This window comes from Pinus tabuliformis, chromosome 3_1, assembly GCF_031772625.1.
Source record: "Pinus tabuliformis cultivar Carrire ecotype Pingquan chromosome 3_1, CPIR1, whole genome shotgun sequence".
Taxonomy (NCBI): domain Eukaryota; kingdom Viridiplantae; phylum Streptophyta; class Pinopsida; order Pinales; family Pinaceae; genus Pinus; species Pinus tabuliformis.
In genome coordinates this window covers 658394772-658412695 of record NC_142301.1, presented here as the reverse complement: position 1 = coordinate 658412695, position 17924 = coordinate 658394772, and the positions used below count along the sequence as shown (strand labels likewise).

General features: G+C 38.9%; 1 long non-coding RNA gene across 1 annotated transcript in view; it reads right to left on the bottom strand.

The window, feature by feature from the left end:
- LOC149188792 (uncharacterized) overlaps positions 1–17924 on the bottom strand; it is a 29115-nt gene that overhangs the window by 5641 nt on the left and 5550 nt on the right. Inside the window, exon 2 of the long non-coding RNA XR_016256308.1 lies at positions 12926–13028. This is a non-coding gene — a long non-coding RNA (uncharacterized LOC149188792). The remainder of the gene's footprint in view (positions 1–12925; positions 13029–17924) is intronic.

The window sequence follows — 17924 nt, the reverse complement described above, 5'->3', positions numbered from 1 at the left end:
TTTTGGACAGAACCACACCCCTGTATTTTGTGGAATAAGTTTTTTCATGCATTTTTTCCCACCAACAATCGACGGGCAAGAAATGTAGTAAAAACTATCCATACCAATTTTTGTTATTGTGCCCTTTAATTGGAAAAATGTTGGTTTCTCTAAGGAATCCATACTGTAAATGTCAGCAATTGTTATTTTTTTTGTTGGTGGCAAAAAGGAGAGCTTGTTGTCAAAGATGTAGAAGCAGCAGTCGAGCCTTCTTTTTTAAACCACGACTTTAGCGCATGGGCCTCTTCAATGTCAGGATCTACAAGAACAATGGATCTCGTTGTAGTGCCGATATTTTTTCCATTAAATTCCCCAACATGTGCAGATTTGATTGCAATGATGGGGTTATTTCCTGTAGCACATAGGGAGGAGAATTCCTGTGAAACGGCATGAAAATTATCTCCCCAAAAGATTGCATCTATGCTATACCCTGACATGTCTCGAAGCTGTACTATTTGTTTATTGACTTCAGAGCCATCTTTTCTACGTATAGTGCATACACTGGAAATGTCTGTGACAACACCAAGAATATCAACAATGGAGTTGACGTTTGTTGTTCTGATATCATCAATTGATTTTATACTGAATCGCACTGTTGGATTATGTTTTTTTTCACTGACAACATGTTCTATGGTAGATGTTGCATTCAAAAAAATTTCCCAGCCATTGTTCAAGTGGTTGTATTGCTTATTAGCCATTTTCACATTCCCTTTAGAAACAATGTAGACATTTCCATTTTGGATTTTGTCGAAAAACAAATCTGCGACATTGTTGAAACATGTAATATGTATTTCTCCACCCCCTGTATCGAACAGGTCAAAACCAAACACTTTACCGGGTCCGTATTGATTCTGAAACTGTCGAAGAGATGTTTTCCTTTGGACGTATCCTTTTATGCACCAGTTTGAGTGGTAAGGGTTTAACGATTTGATGGGAATCAGAACCGGTTGAACGGACGGTGTTGGAGTAGTTGGAAGAGGCCAGTGCCTTTTTGATGGAGGATGTGGATCCGATGAGGATGGAGAGTTTTCATCAGATGTGATGGGGACACTCATAGTTTTTAGATTGCCAATTAAGGGTGCATATGAAGCAGATATTTCAAAGTCTACTAGCTTTATAGACCTACATGACAAATGAGAGTCAAAGGCATAATTGTTAGAAGCGGTTGTGTTATAAGTAAAAAAATGTTAAATTTGAAATAAGAAATTTATAACAAACTTATGTTGAAGGACCAATAGCTGAGGTAGTCCAACTTTTAACATTTATAATAGAACCCTTTTGTAGCAAGCTTGTTGCTACGAGATCATTGAAATCTTTTGGAAGCATGATGTGTTTCTTATGTGTTCCGTCTGAAATTGCAGTACGATATCGTGGAGTTGAATTTGGCATTGATTGTATTGGCTCAAGTTCAGCAATTTGTAGGTATGGTTGAATATGAGTTGATCCAGATAACATTGAGGAAATTGCATTTTCAGTGATGTTTGATGTCATTTTCTGGTACAAAACAAAACACAAAAATGTTGAAAGAAGCATGTTCAGTTTTTTTCTAAATGAGTGGGCATCTAAGCTTGTAAACATAATGAAGAAAAATATTTATTACAACAACTTTTATACGTCCATTTTTTTTTCAAGCATACTTCCACGAAGCGTAGAGGAAGGAGAGGGAGAAACAAATGAAATAGAAGGTTTGGGGGTAACTCTAGTATCATCTGGTTGCTAATTTGATTGCCCAAAAATCATAGTGTTTTGAACGACAGAGGTCAAGAAAAGCCATACCATCAGGCGAAGTGTAAGCCCTGGAAGGGACAATGTAGCCATATGAGGTACACCAACATCTCCCCTAGAGGAAAAGGGAGCAGGACTCCATTTTGTGGACTCCATTTCGAGGGAGCAATGATGTTATTCTGATTTGAATAAATTGTATGACACTTTGACACAACTTGCTTATTCAACTTTTAAGAGACAAGAAAAAGCTAAAGACGATTCTAGTCGCCTTCGATTTGGGCAACTCTAGTATCATCTAGTTGCTGAGTTGATTGCTCAAGAATCACGGTGTTTTGAACGGCAGAGGTCGAGAAAAAGCATATTAGCAGGCCAATTGCAAGCCCTGGAAGGGTCAATGTAGCCATATGAGGTGCACCAACATCTCCCCTGGAGGAAAAGGGAGCAGGATTCCTCCATGGGGAAATCCTTGATTGGTGGACTCCATTTTCCTACCCTAAGACCAACGAGGGAATAGTGAGGTTATTCCGATTTAAATAAATTTTATGACACTTTGACACAATTTGCTTTTTCATTTTTTAAGAGTCGAGAAAAAGCTAAAGATGACTCTAGTCGCCTTCGATTTTTAACGAGCCTGAAGTGACAAGTGCTCAGATGGTCTAGGTTATTCCGATTTAAATAAATTTTATGACACTTTGACACAATTTGCTTTTTCATTTTTTAAGAGTCGAGAAAAAGCTAAAGATGACTCTAGTCGCCTTCGATTTTTAACGAGCTTGAAGTGACAAGTGCTCAGATGGTCCTTTTCTTTTAAGGAGTCCGCAAAGGAACGAAAGTGACTACTCTGGATATCTAGACAGGGGGATTACCAAACCAATCACAAAAATGCAGAATACTTTTTATGGTACGGCAGTCAATCTTCCTGAATGCTGTGTTCAGTGCATTGCGATCGATAGGGCGGCAGACACGGCTTCCTAAGGATAAAGGATATAGCCTACTGTGGTCTCCCAATATATACTCAACGGCACGTGGGAGCACAAGTCCGTACTGGCACTTGTCATTTCAAAGAGGAGGAATCACCCAACCTACGATGAAAGTGATAGTTACCAGGCTTTACGACGCCGAAACATGTCTCTAGCCTAGACTTCTAAATGGTGTGCGTTAGGTTCCAAAGCGTTTTTATGTTTATTGAAATGTATTTTACAGTTAATCATTCTTAAGAAGTTTTCCTTTAAGGTTGATCGCGCGATGTACATAAACAATTCCTAAATATGCAATCTAAGATGATAAACAATCGTTTACTTTCTTTTTTGCAGTGAAAATCCTAGCTACTAAGGAAAGAGAAGCGAAACTGTTTGAACATAGAGCAGAGAGCACACGCAAAGTCCTAAATCAATCTCCGCATGCATTCTAAATGTAAATGTACATGCATGTATTTGTTTTCCGCTTTCTTAATGTGTGGATGACAAAAAAATGCCAAGTGGAATATAATATCAATACAGGGATATGACTATTCAAGAATTCTGACAGACATAAGCAAAGCTATTGAAGTTTGTTAGATTTTCCAGAGTTTGTTCACTAGAAACAAGACAGGCACGATGGCACCACTTTGCATTAGTTTAACAGAAAGGAATAAAGTTTAAATTATCAAGAAAGCATATATATAACTAAATCATTTCAATTAGGAAATAATTTTGAATCAAATCTATAAGACTCTGTAGCTGCTCAGTGGCCAATGTACAATTGATGGAAAAGGATTTTCTATCATGGTCCATGGATGAAATAGAAATGAAGCAAAAATTCAAAAAGGAGATTAAGGTTGTTACCGGAGACGAAGAAACACAGGAAACGTCCAGAAAATGTCCTTCAATGCTGAAAGTTGAATGGCCCAGTGAGAAAATATGGTAGGCAAAGGCAAAGTATCTGTATTTAACATTACTGTGTCAGTAACCAACATAAGTTGCACAGTGCTATGCAGATTAATAGTCTTTGCGGGAAGAAAACCCAACATTATCCACACAAAGGAATAAAGTTTAAATTATCAAGAAAGCATATATATAACTGAATCATTTCAATTGGGAAATAATTTTGAATGAAATTTATAAGACTCTATAGTTGCTCAGTGGCTAATGTAAAATTGATGGAAGAGGATTTTGTATCATGGTCCATGGATGAAATAGAAATGAAGCAAAAACTCGGAAAGGAGATGAAGGTTGTTACCGGAGATGAAGCAATACAGAAAACGCCCAGAAATGTCCCTCAATGCTGAAAGCTGAATTGCCCAGTGACAAAACAGAGTAGGCCAAGGCAAAGTATCTGTATTTAACATTGTTGTGTGAGTAACCAACATAAGCTGCACAATGCTATGCAAATTAATAGTCTTTGCGGGAAGAAAACCCAACATAATCCACACAATCTAATCCTCAAGAGGAAGGTTTTGGAGGAATTTAAATGTTTTCTTATGTTATAAAATCCTAGGCAAATGTGGGTGCCCCAGCAAATAAAAATGTATACCATAATACCCACTTACTATTAAGCATTGTCTCCAAAGGAACTTGAACAATATGATAAAAGATGTTGGCATTATGGCTAAAGTGTTGTCCTTGATGGCAACCCATTCAGGTGATAGATCAAGTCAGCAGCAGAGATTGATGATCAGCTATCAAATATTGAAGAAAATAAGGAGTACGCAGGTACACCTTACATAAGGTGCGTACACGCAGGTCAGTGTTACATAAAGTGCGTACATACCCGCAGTTATCCCGTTCAGGAGGAGCGTACCCCCAATGCACACATTTCAAGGCAAAGAAATTCACATGTGGGGTTTTCTTATGTTTTACTCTTGGTATTTAGCCGATGGTATTGGGTTATTATGGTGTCGGCTCGTGGTATTGATCCATGTTTTAAGGAAGAGCTTTCCTATATAAAGCAAAGGAGATCATTTGGCTTGAGCATGTTTTGGGTTGAATATCTTATGAGGGCTAGATCTGGTCTAGATCTAAATAAGGCGAATCTATTGATGGACTGAGATCTCTTCGGCGCATGTTCAGATCTATAGATCTGACTGTCTGGGTTATTTCTGAAGTCTTGAAATCATCTATGCCCGAAGGTACGCAGGTACAGTGAAAGAAAAGTGCATGCATACGCAGGAACGAAGCGTTTCAGGTGCGCCGGTACGCAGGCACAGAAGGGTTTCAGGTGCGCCGATACGCAGACACAGAAGGGTTTCAGGTGCGCCGGTACGCAGACACAGAAGGGTTTCAGGTGCGCCGGTACGCAGGCACAGAAGGGTTTCAGGTGCGCCAATACGCAGGCACAGAAGGGTTGCAGGTGCGCCGGTACGCAGGCACAGAAGGGTTGCAAGTGCGGAGGTCCGCAGGCAGTTCAATGAACTCAGAGCGAGGTACGCAGGCGAACAGTTGAGCAGGGTGCGTACTGTAAGCAGGCAAGCAGTTGAGCAGGGTGCGTACTATAAGCAGGCAAGCAGTTGAGTAGGGTGCTTACTGTAAGCAGGCAAGCAGTTGAGCAGGGTGCTTACGTAAGCAGGCAAGCAATTGAACAGGGTGCTTACTTCTCTTAAGATCTTTGTTTATCATTGCTGTGTTCTGGGTTTGGTTCTATTATTGTTGATCTGGTTACTACAATTGATTGGGTGATTCTCTTATACTTGATGATCATTTGATGCTTATCGATCCAGTTTGAAAATTTATGAAAAGTGGTCCTTGTAAGAAAAGAAGTAGGGGGTTGTAGCTCCCTTCCAGGAGAGACTGGAAAACGAGAGAGAGTTGTAGCTCTCTGCAGGTTGCAGCTTGCGTACTGGTAAAGGACTGCACCAGTACAAAACCATTGTAAAAGGAGTTTTTTGAAAGAAGATAGAGACATATTGCAGCAGGTGGTTTTCACCCACATTGGGTTTCCACCTTACATCTTGTGTTCTTTGGTGTGACTATCTGTTTTCTTTGTTCATGCTCATTATTTTATGGTACTGACATGCAAAACTAATTCAAAGAACAAATAAGGAAGATTTATTAAAAGAATTAGATAATACTGATTCACCCCCCCTCTCAGTATTATTTCCAACAATTGGTATCAGAGCAGGTTCTTCAGAGAAGCTTGATCGCTTGAAGGTAGATCGTTCATCATGAGCAACTACGAGAGAGAAGCATCAATCAGGCCACCAGTTTTTGATGGGACAAACTTCAATTATTGGAAGGTAAGAGTTATTGCCTATCTTCAATCTCTTGGTACAGAAGTTTGGGACATCGTAGAGACAGGCTACGCTTTTCCCTCAGCTACTCCTACAGATGCAGCCGAGAAAAAAAAGTATGAAACAAATGCGAAAGCAGTCAGTACTCTATTAGGATGTATATCTCAATCAGAATTCATGAAGGTAATGGACTATAAATCCGCAAAAGAGATATGGGACAAAATTGTCAAGAACTATGAAGGAGATGAACAGGTAAAGTGTGCTAAACTTCAAACTCTCAGAATTCAGTATGAGACTCTCAAAATGTATAATGATGAAAGTGTGGCTAACTATTTTCTTCGGGTAGATGAGGTTGTTAATTGTATGAAAAATTTGGGTGAAGAAATAAAAGAGGCTATTGTGGTTGAAAAGGTTCTAAGATCATTGTCCCCCAATTTTGAATCTAAAGTATCTGCAATAGAATAAAAGGAAAATCTACGAATTCTTACTATGTCTCAGCTACATGGAATTCTAACTGCTTATGAAATGAGAAAGGGAGGTCCATCAGACAGAAGAGAAGCTGCTTTCAAGGCATCAGGCAAAGGAGATTATTATGAAGCAAGCCACGTCCCAGAAGAAGAGGAAGAAGAATCAAATTTTGTCAGAAATCTTCAAAGGGGTTCTGGAAGGTTCAGAGGTAAGTTACCTTTTAAATGCTTTGCTTGTGGAAGAGTAGGTCATTATGCTGCAAAATGTCCTTATAAGGATAAAGGAAAGGAACCTGCTAGATGGAACAAGAAACAGAACGCAAATAAGAAAAGCTACTACACTCATGAAGATAGTGATGGTCTATCAAACAGTGATGAAGATGAACAAGGTAATGAATATAAGTTGTTAATGGCATTTGAAGATGATGATTATATGGATGCTATAGATGTGGATAACCTTTATGATGAAATTACTAGACTCAAGAGATGTATAGAAGAAAAGAACATGATCATTGATACTCTACAATTTCAAATTGATGAAAAGGAAAAACATCTTGAAAAATTAGAAGGTGAAATTGTTGGTCTTAGAAAAGAGATTGAGAAAACAAAAGCTATTAATCTCAAGTTTGTCAAAGGATCTGAAACTTTGGATGAGATTATCAATGTGCAGCGATCTCCACTAAACAAGACAGGTCTGGGCTATAATGGAGAAACTTCTCAAGCATCCACCTCAAAAAGTTATCTTGATGCAGCAAGAAGAAATGAGCAAAAGCACAATGAAGATTATCAGGTAAAGCAGGGACGAATTACAAACAGAAACTATCAGGGGAAATCCATCTTAAGGGTGAACAAAAGCTACAACCAGCCACAGGTAAAATATTCTCAATTTGGTTCAAGAATAGATGACACAAGAAATTACAATCAATTGGCTGGTAGATTCGATAACCGCAGAAGTTTCTTCAATGGACAATGCTTTTCTTGCCATAACTTTGGTCACAAAGCAGCTCAATGTGTTGCATATAAAACAATCATGACTAGGGAAGCTCAAAAACAAAGAAGTATGACCGGGATTACAAAAAGGACCTATAACAACTTTTCGGTTCTTGAAAATGAAGTTGAATGTTCTATTTGCAATAACTTTGGTCATGAAGACTCTGAATGCAGGAGCAGGTTTCAGCAGAAAAAGGAACACGCCTCAAGAACCAAAACATGGAGAATAAAGGAACCACAAACAGAAAGATGTGGGATAGCATTTTATGCAGAGGGACAGGAAAATCTATGGTACATTGACAGTGGATGTTCGAAGCATATGACAGGTGATAAAGAAAAACTTGAGTCATATTTTGCTCTAGAAAAAGGAAAGAAAGTCTCTTTTGGAAATGATACTCCTGCAACTATAAAAGGAAAAGGCATTGCTCAGTTAAAAGGTCAAGGCTGAAATGTTTTGTATGTTGATGGATTGAAGCATAATCTTCTAAGTGTCAGCCAGATGTGTGATCAAAGAACCGAGGTTATATTCAGATCAAATGGATGTCTTGTTCGTGATCTTGATACAGGTAAAACAATGATCAAAGGCAAAAGAACTCCAAATAATCTGTACATATTTGAAGAAGGACAACAACAATGCTATCTGAGCAAGGATGATGAGCACTGATTATGGCATCGGAGGTTGGGACATCTAAGCTTTTCACAAATAAGGAAAGCATGCAAATATCAGGCAGTTCGCGATCTTCCAGATATCAAAATTCCTGACAACACCATATGCAAATCATGTCAGTTTGGAAAACAAAACAGAACTAACTTTCCAGAGAAAGAAGGTTCAGCTAGCATGCCTCTTGAGCTAGTACATACAGATACATGCGGTCCTTTCAGGAAAAGAACACCTCGAGGAGAAGAATACTTGATATTATTCATTGACGATTTCTCCAGGTTTGTCTGGTTAGGACTTATGAAGCACAAAGATGAAGCATTCGAAAAATTCAAATCCTTCAAAGCCTTGGTTGAAAATGAATCAGGTCACAAAATTAAGTGCCTCAGATCCGACAGAGGTGGGGAATTTACTTCAAATGAATTTTTCGATTTCTGTGAAGAACATGGGATAAGAAGAGAATTCTCTACAGAAAGAACCCCTCAGCAAAATGGAGTTGTGGAAAGAATGAACAAAACAGTGCAACAAATTGCTCGTGCTATGCTTGATGAGTCAGGAACTCCCACAACTTTCTGGGGTGAAGCTGCACATGCTGCGGTTGTTATTCTCAACAAAACAAATGTCCGGGTGAACAGCACTCAAACTCCTCATGAGCTCTGGAGTGGTACGACTTCTTCGGTAAAGCACTTCAAAATCTTTGGGAGCAAATGCTGTATCAAGAATACTGATGAGCAGCTTGGCAAACTTGAACCTAGAGCAGATGAAGGCATTCTTCTTGGTTACTCTCCACATAGCAAAGCATACAAATGCTACAATAAAAGACTTGGCAGAATTGTTGACAGCATTGATGTAGTGGTTGATGAGATGGGATACATTCCTAGGCAAGTACATCATGAAGACATTGAAGAAGATGAAGGCTACCCCCAACGACAGAATGATGAAGAAGAAGAACCTCAAGAAGAACTAGAGGAGCAAACAAGAATAGAAGAAAAGACTCCATCCAGATATGTTCAGAAGAATCATCCAGAATCTCAGATTATGGGGCAGAAAGAAGCAGGTGTACAAACAAGAAGAACAGTTGCAGAAGCTTCAAGCTATTTGGCATTACTCTCCTCTACTGAACCACAAGCTGTGAAAGAGGCATGCAAAGATGAATGTTGGGTGAAAGCAATGGATGAAGAACTTGAGCAGATCGAAAAGAACAACACTTGGGAGCTGGTTCCTAGACCAAAGGATAAGAATGTTATCAGAACAAAATGGGTCTTCAAAAATAAATTGAATGAAAATGGAGAAGTAATTAGAAACAAAGCCAGACTTGTTTGTAAAGGGTATGGGCAGCAAGAAGGAATAGACTTTGAAGAAACTTTTTCTCCTGTTGCAAGACTTGAGGCCATCCGAATGTTCCTTGCTCTCTCAAGTTTTCAAAACTTCAAAGTATTTCAAATGGACGTGAAATCAACCTTTCTGAATGGAGACTTGGAAGAAGAAGTATACATTGAACAGCCAGATGGGTTCATTCTTGGAAATGATCCAAATCTTGTATGCAGATTGAAAAAGGCTCTCTATGGTCTCAAACAAGCTCCAAGGGCTTGGTACTACCATTTGGAAAAATATCTTCATCAACAAGGTTTTTTAAAAGGATCAGCAGATAGCAATCTTTATATAAAAGTTGAAAATGACAAATTGCTAAAACTTGTTGTGTATGTAGATGACATTATTTTTGGGAGCAATGAAGAAGCTATGAGTCAAAGCTTTGCCTCGGTCATGCAGAAAGAATTTGAAATGTCCTTGCTAGGAGAACTGACATATTTCCTTGGTTTGCAAATCCAACAAAAAGAAGGAGGAATCTTTTTATCTCAAACCAAGTATCTCAAACAGATTTTGAAGAAATATGGTATGGAAGATGCAAAATCAGTATGTACACCCATGGTCACAGGATGTAGCCTCAGTGCAAATGATGAATCTGCAGCAGTACATCAACCAACCTACAGATCTATGATTGGAAGTTTACTTTATTTGACAGGTACCCGACCGGACATCATGCATGCAGTTGGAATAGTTGGAAGATTTCAGGCAAATCCGAAGGAGACTCATCTTCAGGCAGTGAAGAGAATTTTCAAATATCTTCAAGGGACTCAAAATTATGGCTTATGGTATCCTAGAGATACAGATCTTACACTTCATGCTTATACAGATGCAGATTGGGCCGGAAGTGTGGATGACAGGAAAATCACAAGTGGTGGTGCGTTCTTTATGGGTTCCAGACTGGTATCTTGGTTCAGCAAGAAACAAAGTTCAATTGCCTTGTCTACAGCTGAAGCCGAATATGTTGCTGCTGCATCTTGTTGCACCCAACTCCTTTGGATGATGCAGACTTTGCAGGATTTTCAAATCACTTGTACACCACATATCCCCATCTTATGTGATAACACAAGTGCAATCAGCATCTCAAAGAATCCGGTTATGCATTCAAAAACCAAGCACATACCAATCAAGTATCATTTTCTCCAGGAACAAGTGCTTGAACAGAAGGTCAAGTTGGAGTATGTTCCTTCTAAGGAACAAGTTGCTGATATTCTCACCAAACCATTGCCCAGGGACACTTTTGAATACCTCAGGCAAAAGCTGGGGGTTGTTGATGCATCATCTTATTGCTGAACCTCTTCTCATTGATGGTACAGGTTCAGGGGGAGCATATAATGCATTGTTGGCATTATGGAGGATGTGCAGAAGGAGATCTTGGAAGTATCTGCAATATGTCTCTATCTCTTTCATGGTGGATTATGGTTCTTCGTTGCAGATCTGGTCCATATTCAGGGGGAGCATGTTCTTAGGGGGAGCATAACCCTTTACCCTTGATGTCAAAGGGGGAGAATGAAGCTGAAGTTTTGAGGTTGCCATCAAGTCCAAAGGGGGAGATTGTTGGCATTATGGCTAAAGTGTTGTCCTCGATGGCAACCCATTCAGGTGATAGATCAAGTCAGCAGCAGAGATTGATGATCAGCTATCAAATATTGAAGAAAATAAGGGGTACGCAGGTACACCTTACATAAGGTGCGTACACGCAGGTTAGTGTTACATAAAGTGCGTACATACCCGCAGTTATCCCGTTCAGGAGGTGCGTACCCCCAGTGCACACATTTCAAGGCAAAGAAATTCACATGTGGGGTTTTCTTATGTTTTACTCTTGGTATTTAGCCGATGGTATTGGGTTATTATGGTGTTGGCTCGTGGTATTGATCCATGTTTTAAGGAAGAGCTTTCCTATATAAAGCAAAGGAGATCATTTGGCTTGAGCATGTTTTGGGTTGAATATCTTATGAGGGCTAGATCTGGTCTAGATCTAAATAAGGCGAATCTATTGATGGACTGAGATCTCTTCGGCGCATGTTCAGATCTGTAGATCTGACTGTCTGGGTTATTTGTGAAGTCTTGAAATCATCTATGCCTGAAGGTACGTAGGTACAGTGAAAGAAAAGTGCGTGCATACGCAGGAACGAAGCGTTTCAAGTGCGCCGGTACGCAGGCACAGAAGGGTTTCAGGTGCGCCGGTACGCAGACACAGAAGGGTTTCAGGTGCGCGGGTACACAGACACAGAAGGGTTTCAGGTGCGCCGGTACGCAGGCACAGAAGGGTTTCAAGTGCGCCGGTACGCAGGCACAAAAGGGTTGCAGGTGCGCCGGTACGCAGGCACAGAAGGGTTGCAGGTGCGGAGGTCCGCAGGCAGTTCAATGAACTTAGAGCGAGGTACGCAGGCGAACAGTTGAGCAGGGTGCGTACTGTAAGCAGGCAAGCAGTTGAGCAGGGTGCGTACTGTAAGCAGGCAAGCAGTTGAGTAGGGTGCTTACTGTAAGCAGGCAAGCAGTTGAGCAGGGTGCTTACGTAAGCAGGCGAGCAGTTGAACAGGGTGCTTACTTCTCTTAAGATCTTTGTTTATCATTGCTGTGTTCTGGGTTTGGTTCTATTATTGTTGATCTGGTTACTACAGTTGATTGGGTGATTCTCTTATACTTGATGATCATTTGATGCTTATGGATCCAGTTTGAAAATTTATGAAAAGTGGTCCTTGTAAGAAAAGAAGTAGGGGGTTGTAGCTCCCTTCCAGGAGAGACTGGAAAACGAGAGAGAGTTGTAGCTCTCTGCAGGTTGCAGCCTGAGTACTGGTAAAGGACTGCACCAGTACAAAACCATTGTAAAATGAGTTTTTTGAAAGAAGATAGAGACATATTGCAGCAGGTGGTTTTCACCCAGATTGGGTTTCCACCTTACATCTTGTGTTCTTTGGTGTGACTATCTGTTTTCTTTGTTCATGCTCATTATTTTATGGTACTGACATGCAAAACTAATTCAAAGAACAAATAAGGAAGATTTATTAAAAGAATTAGATAATACTGATTCACCCCCCCTCTCAGTATTATTTCCAACAAAAGATTCGTCTTTTACTTCTATAATATACATAATGTTAAATACATGAAAAACACTTTCTGCTTTCAAGTAAGACTCTATAGTTGCTCAGCGGCTAATGTACAATTGATGGAAGATGCTTTTCTATCATGGTCCATGGATGAAATAGAAATGAAGCAAAAACTCGGAAAGGAGATTAAGGTTGTTACCAGAGATGAAGCAATACGGAGAACGTCCAGAAATGTCCTTCAACGCTGAAAGTTGAACAACAACTACAAATTAGTTAATATCATATTTAGCTTGCAACTGCTCGACACATAGTAAAAAATGGATATTGTCAGATAAAGGTAGGGAGAAACAACTGCAAATTCAATAACAGAACAGAGATTAAACTACATGCAGGATGATCAGAGAACAAGTAGTAAAGAAAAAATTACCACCACTTTCTCCAAGGTGCGTAGATATCGAATTCAGTTGTGCCCTGTTCTCATAAAGGCACTTAATAGCTTGCCTCGATCTTACAATTTCTTTTGCCAAATTCTGCCCAAGAAAATATTGACTCATTAAAGATAAAAGCAAAGCCTGTATAATGATATTTCTACTTTAAAAGAACAAACATTTTGCCTAATAAAAAACCTGGGAAAAGAAGATCTGAAATAAAAGTAACCCTCAACACAAAAATTTCATCAATACAATAGGCACCAAATCCTAGTTCATCACATAGCAGAATTCAACTTGCTTAGACAGATCTGCTGTTAGTTCTTTAGAAAGAAGTTCGTTTGCTGCCCTTGCTCCCCTGAGGACTTAGGACACACACTACTAAGGAACAGAATTTGTTTCCATTTGAAAGGAATTTTGATTTTGATTTTGAGCTAGCAAAGCTCATGGCTCAAGCCTCATATGCAATTCCATGCTCATTAGGCAAGCCATATTCTCACCGTACCTTAGGAGGTCCACACAAAGATATCTTCATGCTTATACTTGTTCCACAAGGGAGAAAGCTCTTCAATCCCCTAAGAGGGCGAGTGATTACTCCACTAATGCCATGAAAATTTATTTTCACCAATAATTCTTAACAATAACGTGCATAGTACAACATAATACATTTTTCCTTCTGCAAAGTGCAGAGACTTGAATCTTAGAAACATGTAAATATTACCAAAACAAGAATAAGGGGAAGACAAATGATAACAAAATCTGAAGACTAATATATCTCCTTCCAGGCAAATATCTAGTTATTAGAGGCATACCTCATATGACATGTCAATAGTGCCTTGGTTACTATATGATTAAATGTAAATGAAAAAACTCTGAACGTGTTAGATGCTGAAATTTAGAGAAATTTGTCAATGTCTTTTGATGTTACATTCATAATTTAAAGTGATTACACAAAACTTTTGGCAATTTACTTTGAGGAGCAATGAACGAAAATTTTTGTTTATGGATAGAACAACACATGATTACAAGAAGATCACAAAGAAGCAGAGATCGTTAAATCTGAAGCCCTGCAAACAATACACAACTATCTGCGTATTACATGAATGCCAGAAAATATCGCGTTGTAACAACTTTAGAGTCCACTCTCCTAAACAGAGGCAAATACACAAGATAGAGCAACATGTCATTACATAAGAACTGTTAACAGCAGCTTGGCTATATGTGAGAACTGCCAACAAAATGGAAAGTGTTGGCATTAATCCAGGGAGCTGGTAAGATCATGATTCAGATTTGTGTGAGGTGAATCAGGTGGACAGGCTGGAATGAACAAACAAAAAAGACCACTATTGACATTGTCTGGAATTTCATTCTCTCGAGTCTCAATAACCTTGGATGGATCTTTCAGTTCTTGGAGACCTAGCATCCCAGTTGGCAAGTTGTAAAAGTATGGTTGAGGATATTGATTTAGGATTAACTACATACAACTAAGAGGCAACTATATTTCTACAATATGTATGTTTTGGGTTGATTATTATGGTTTGGCAATTATGTAGGAAGGAAAATGGGTTGTCTGTTTGTTATTTCTTTTGAGATGCTTGTAACTATTACTTATATTGAACGGATAATATAATGTTCTTTTTGTCTCCTAAAATGTGCTTGGCTGTATGAATTGGTCACTCCATATTAACTTACAGAATTTCAATTCTCATTCTTGGTTGTTTGAATTGGTTACATGCATATTAACTTACAACAATTTGTCTGGGAATATTCCTATCACACAGACATTGATATTGTCAAGTCTGTAAATTTTATCTGATGGGAGGACGGACTTCTATATGGGTGTCTAAAGGAACTACATAAGATACTACCATTCCTCCTACATGCTGCAATGCATAGTGTATATCAGGTATACATACACAAGTTTCAGTTCTTTATTGTCCATAGCGTAAAGCAATTACAGTTATATCAACTCGTAGTTATTCATACTGGAAACGATGGCAGCACATCAATGATACAACCCTGGCTTCACTAAAATATTAACTTGACAATATATATAAGCTCTATCAGACATAGTAATGACAGCTCAATAGCAATAGTGTATTTATGGAAGGAACCCAACACATTCTTGAAATCAGAAATATCAACTCAACCATATTTCAACACTTGAACTATAACCTATAGCTTAAATATTTGGAATAATGGATCATGAGACTCCAGAAAATAGGCTTTATTTAATTGCCAATTATTTTCATTAGTATCCTTCATGCTTATAAAAAGTATGTTATTGTTTTGAGATCTGAAAACACCTCCCAGGTATTGTTTCTGATAGGGGAAGAAATTTACAACCACACATTTTTAAGTTCCTTAAGAAAAATACTTGAGGAGCTGCATCAAAAAGCACATACTTCCTTAGACTCTTGTGTCAGGTCTGACCTATAGTTTTTCAAGCAATTATCACCAAGGACTTGCACTGTGCCTCGTCTCCTTCAAACTCCGTTTGCAAAAAGAAAGCTCCCGAAAGGTCTTATCTAAGGAGAGCTCTGGTCTTAGAAGGACTATACCAGGTTGGTGTTAAAGGGTCTTTCCTGAGATTTCCAAAAATAAACTTCCCTTTGCCAAAAGAAACGCCCTGAAAGGTCCTATGTAAGTAGAACTTCAAGTCCTTAAAGGTTTTATATAAGTAGAGCTTCAATCATATAAGCTTAGCCCTTAGTAGAGCTCTGGTCCTAAAAGGCCAGCCTGCTAAGTCATGTCCCAAAAAGACCTTACCAGGTCTTAGTAGCACATCAATGATACAACCATGGCTTCACTAAAATACTAACTTGACAATATATATAAGCTCTATCAGACATAGTAATGACAGCTCAATAGCAATAGTGTATTTATGCAAGGAACCCAACACATTCTTGAAATCAGAAATATCAACTCAACCATATTTCAACACTTGAACTATAACCTATAGCTTAAATATTTGGAATAATGGATCATGAGACTCCAGAAAATAGGCTTTATTTAATTGCCAATTATTTTCATTAGTATCCTTCATGCTTATAAAAAGTATGTTATTGTTTTGAGATCTGAAAACACCTCCCAGGCATTGTTTCTGATAGGGGAAGAAATTTACAACCAGACATTTTTAAGTTCCTTAAGAAAAATACTTGAGGAGCTGCATCACAAAGCACAAACTTCCTTAGACTCTTCTGTCAGGTCTGACCTATAGTTTTTCCAGCAATTATCACCAAGGACTTGCAGCCTGCTAAGTCATGTCCCAAAAAGACCTTACCAGGTCTTACTTGAGCATGGCAAAGAGTTAGTCCTAAATGGTCTGAACAGCAAGCCTCAATTTTTTTTTAAATTACCAATCATATTGAAATACCGCAAGAGAAATCATGAAGATTATATAGCCAAAATGACCCCTTATTAAAATTGCCAATAGTGGAGCGTTTACCTGGAGTTCTTTGGTGAAAAAATAAAAACTATGAACAGGAAAAATCATATTAAAGATTTATCTGGCATAATCTTAGCAAATGTTTTTACAGACAAATTCAGTGCATGTGTCATTTTAATAGGGATTTTGGCCCTGTTTCCTCCATGACCTCACGTGCAGCACACTCCTCCCAAGTCTCTCCTGCACATATGTGCGAATAAACAAGGATTTTGCATTCTACCCATTAATGAGTACAAGGGAAAACAATAAATTTGCAAGAGAGAAAGAACAAACAAAAAAGACCACTATTGACATTGTGGATGCAACATTCACTAGGCTTTGTAATTTGTATATGGATAAGTCCCTGAATCTATGTTAAGTTTGCAACTTAAAGCATGACCAAAAGCAGCACATTGGTAGAATTAAAGCTATTTTGCCACAATAGTTGCAGGGCACAAAAGCCTCGAAAGACACCAATGCAATGATTTTGAATCAGGTTTGATTTGGACATGGAAGGCTCCATTAAAGATATCCTTGTAAGGAGCTATGTTTGAAGCTCTCAACAGGCTTGATCTGTTTGGCCCCCTCCTCTTGTGAACAACACTGTTGGATCCATTGAGCGGAGGCAATTTGAAGAGTGCCCAAGGACCCAGGTCACTTCGACTGCCATGAACAAAATTATAAATGGATGCCGTACTCATTAGGCATTGTCTATGGGCAGACCCTAACCCTGGGTTATATATGTTGTGACAGAAAGCAACACAGTTAAGTCCCTGAATCTATGTTAAGTTTGCAACTTAAAGCATGACCAAAAGCAGCACATTGGTAGAATTAAAGCTATTTTGCCACAATAGTTGCAGGGCACAAAAGCCTCTAAAGACACCAATGCAATGATTTTGAATCAGGTTTGATTTGGACATGGAAGGCTCCATTAAAGATATCCTTGTAAGGAGCTATGTTTGAAGCTCTCAACAGGCTTGATCTGTTTGGCCCCCTCCTCTTGTGAACAGCAATGTTGGATCCATTGAGCGGAGGCAATTTGAAGAGTGCCCAAGGACCCAAGTCACTTCGACTGCCATGAACAAAATTATAAATGGATGTCGTACTCATTAGGCATTGTCTATGGGCAGACCCTAACCCTGGGTTATATATGTTGTGACAGAAAGCAACACAGTTATACAAAATTAGAGCTATTTTGATGCAAAACTTGCAAGGTGCACCAGCCTATAAAGATACCAATGGCCTGATTTTGAATCGATTTAATTTGGATAAGGAAAGATTCATTTGGGATAAGCTTGCAAGGAAAGTGTGATGCTGTTAACATGATAGTATTTATCAAAACGCTTTGACAAATGAAAGGAGAGTGTGATGCTGTAAGCCCTGTTTCCTCCATGACCTCACGTGCAGCACACTCCTCCCAAGTCTCTCCTGCACATATGTGCGAATAAACAAGGATTTTGCATTCTACCCATTAATGAGTACAAGGGAAAACAATAAATTTGCAAGAGAGAAAGAACAAACAAAAAAGACCACTATTGACATTGTGGATGCAACATTCACTAGGCTTTGTA